The 3,690-nt window shown below is 45.0% G+C and overlaps 1 pseudogene; it reads left to right on the top strand.

Moving 5' to 3' along the window:
* The first annotated feature begins 3,274 nt into the window (after positions 1 to 3,274).
* Positions 3,275 to 3,393, top strand: LOC120611837 (uncharacterized; annotated as a pseudogene).
* Positions 3,394 to 3,690: the final 297 nt, after the last annotated feature.

Raw genomic sequence — 3,690 nt, 5'->3', positions numbered from 1 at the left:
GAAGTCGGCCCTTCGAACAACTGATTCGATTCCAGTACGAACAAAAAGTAAATTTCTATTGCGTTAAGCAACAGAAATGTTCAGATTGTTGGTTCCAGCAACTGGCTTTTGGTTGCAGGAATTAGCCTACCCCACCATATTTGAACTTTAAAGTGAGGTGCTGCCATAACCGAGACCTAATATATGCAGAGCCTGCTTAGCCATCAGTTAACAGGAAGAGAGGAAATACATATCAGAGGTGGGAAGGGCAGGTGACATGTTACGCAGCAGGGTACACTCACTGAAACTTTTACTTGTGATGGCCCAGTAGGACGACCACACATGTTCAGATTCAGAGCTTTTAGAATTAAAGCGTTAGCACATGTCGACAACTCTTGACTGTATTTAGAGCAAGGAATTGCAAGCAAAAGAAGGGCCTGAGAGAGAATTTTAATTATGCAAGCAAACACGAAAGAATCGGGGATTCTAGATTTTGAGCCTAAAAGTTGGAGAAGCTTCTAGATGCTCACCAATATAAACTAGAGAAAGGCTTGACACGTTACTGTGACCTGGCCTCCCTTAGCGGACTGACTTCAGATGCTCCTGCACGGTTGTTATATACTAGATGCGGTTTGGAGCAAATAGTTACGTATTTGCTGGAGGTCATGTGACTTCCTGAAAGGACAGATCTAGAATTTGAACTCCTATCTTATGAATCTGACTTTGACTTTCTTTCCGTATATTTTACGGCCAAAATTCTGCAGTAAATTATAATTATTTTAATGTGTTGATGGTTCAGGAGCTAAACAACAGTGAATTTCCTTGGGAACAAAATAAACCTTCTGATGCTTTTTATGGGAACGAGAGGTGAAATCAGTACTTCGGTTTCCCTAAAATGGCATCCCTGTGTTGTTTTGACTTAGAACTCCTTGTTCTCCTATGAGATTAAAATAAGATTTGCCTCTTTGGGGGCAATACTGTCATTTTATTAAAAATTAGATTTGAGAATTTGCGTTTTTTCTTGGCAATGACAATGACCTATAGTTATAGACACCATTGCTCTGATCAGCATTCACAGAGGATGCTTAATAATTACTTATGGTTATGTGACTATTGACTACTGAGAGAAAATCCCTGAGTAGTACAAGGCACATATGCTGGAATGATCCGTGGCTTATGTCTACTGTTGGATTTTAAGTTCCATACAGAGCAGAACTGAGTTCATTTCATCTTTACGATTCGCCTTAAAGCAACACCAAGCACACAGAAGTACACAAGAACTAACTGCTTACTGAACAACTGAAAAGCACTGGTATTTTAAGCGAGACGGAAATGAGCAGACAATATCAGATGGGAATGCGTCTTAATTTGGGGTTCCCCGGAAGCACATACTGAAGCAAAGATCCAAGGACAAATTGGTTACTTAGGAGGGATCTTCATTTCCTGTTACTGCTGTGACAAATTACCCTAAGTTTATTATCTTACGGTTCTGGGGGTGAGGAGTGCAAAGTGGGTCTCAGTGGGGTAACGGCACGGTGCCGCAGGGCCGCGTCCCTTCAGAGGCTCCAGGAAAGAATCCATTTCCTTGCCTTCGCCAGCGTCTAGAAGCCACTTGCATTTCTTGGTCTCCATAGCCGGCAGTGCGGCATCTTCAAATCTCTCTCCAACTCCGTTTCTGTGATCGTATCTTCTTTTTCTGAATGTGACTACACTGCCTCCTGCTTTCACCTCTCAGGACCCTCGTGACGACATAGGGTTACATTATGTTATAACCTGGATAATCCAGGCTAGTCTCCCCATCTCATGATCCTTAATTTAATCCACATGTGCAAGTCCCTTTGCCACGTAAGGCAGCACGGTGACAGGCTCCAGGGTTAGGACATGGACACATCTGAGATGCCGTTATTCTTCTGCCCACCACAGGAGACGATACCAGAAAACATTCATAGAGGAGTGAAATGATGAGATAGGGAAGGGAAAGAGGCCGACTAAAAGTGAGTTAACAAGGCCGCCATCACAGAGGGCCGCTGGGGCTCGGGCCCGCAGGAGACTCTAGAGACAGGGCAGATTTGCTTCGAAGTTACCCCAGAAACAGGGTCATTGCCTACCAACTGCCCATCCCTTGCCATTTGACGGCTGCTCGTTGACTCCGACACTTCTGACTTGCCCTGTGATGGCGGAGTCAGCTCCCGTGATCAGAAAGAAAGTGCTAGGAAGAGAGTGGCAGGGGTTTCTCTCAGGCACTTGCCATCAGGAGGAAGTGACCTCTGGAACCATCTTTTCCGACCATACCCCTTTTCAGAAGAGCAGAGGCCCAGAATGTTAGAGAAACTGCCCAAGGTCACATGACCAAAGGCCACTGATGGTGGCTTCCATTCAGTTAGTAACTCAGGCTACCATGTCTCAGGCACTGTATCCACGGCGTGACATGTGCTTGCACGTTTGATCTGCATCGTAACCCTTTGACATGAGTATTAATATAGTCCTAACAAACTTGGCCGAGATCGCACACCTAGGAGTAGCCTTGGACGTGATAAGTGGCTGTTTGGTGGAACACAAGTCTGCGAAGCCTGGGTTGGCAAACAATAGCTCACAGGCCAATTCTGGCCTTCTCCTTATTTTTGGACAGCTCATGAGCTAAGAAATAAATGTGTTATGCTAGTTGTAGTCTTGACCAGACTAAAATATAGCAAGACTATCGCCTTCTTAATTCCAGATGCTATAATTCTATTAATGCAATCCAAGAAAATTTTTATCTTTTGGAAATGCCTCAGCGAGTCAGCTCTACTGCCAACGCGTTCTCAGTTAAAACACATAAACATAATTTTAAGTTGTAGTCTCTCGCTCCGGGATTTATACAGGTGGCTATTCTGCATTTACCTTTAAGAATTTTTACTCATCCTTGTCACAATTCATTTCGTTAGATTCAGCCCACTGATCAGAGGTACACAAATCTCTATCTCTGGGTCTCAATCTCTCCTCACCTTTATAGCTACCTATGAGGCAGCTTGATTTGAATGGCTCCCCAGCTCTTAAAACTCTACACAGCCGAAACAGAACTCATCATTTTTCTGCCACACCTGCAATTATTTCTTCCTTCGTGGTCCCCAACGGCCAGTTATCTGGAGGAATATATCAGGGCCATCGCCTCAAGGGAGCACTACGTCCTAACATCGGGCATGCCCTCTAGCACGTGTGAGTGAACTCCCTAAATGTCAAAGGGAAGAAAAAGAGGAGAGGGAGGGGGAGGAAGGGAAGTAGCAAAGGGCATTTTTACACCTTTTAAAGAATAGTGAACTACAGCCATGCCACCCTGAATGTTCCCGATCTCATCTGATCTTGGAAGCTAAGCAGGGTCGGGCCTGGTTAGTACGTGGATGGGAGACCACCTAGAAAGACCAGGTGCTGTAGGCTTTAAAAAAGAATAGTAAAGGAGTGGGGTTTGGCGAGAAAAAGATGTAAAGGTAGCAGTGCATCACTCAGGGCAGATGGGACCCCAGGGCACCTGCGGCCAGGCACGGGCAGCCCCTGCCCGGTCTCCTAAGGCTGGCCAATGAATAACGATGCAGCGATTCCACCATCTAAATCATGGGATATTATTTTCCAAATGGAGGGTTAGCACTTCAACTCTGAGCACTGATGATCAAAGATGCTCCTATTCAAGGGGATTTTGCTTAGAGCAACACTTGGACAATTATGAGCCCACTTGGG

This window comes from Pteropus medius, unplaced genomic scaffold, assembly GCF_902729225.1.
Source record: "Pteropus medius unplaced genomic scaffold, Ma_sr-lr_union100, whole genome shotgun sequence".
In the NCBI taxonomy this organism is placed as follows: domain Eukaryota; kingdom Metazoa; phylum Chordata; class Mammalia; order Chiroptera; family Pteropodidae; genus Pteropus; species Pteropus medius.
The sequence above is the reverse complement of the archived record's forward strand: the minus strand, read 5'-3'. Positions and strand labels throughout refer to the sequence as shown.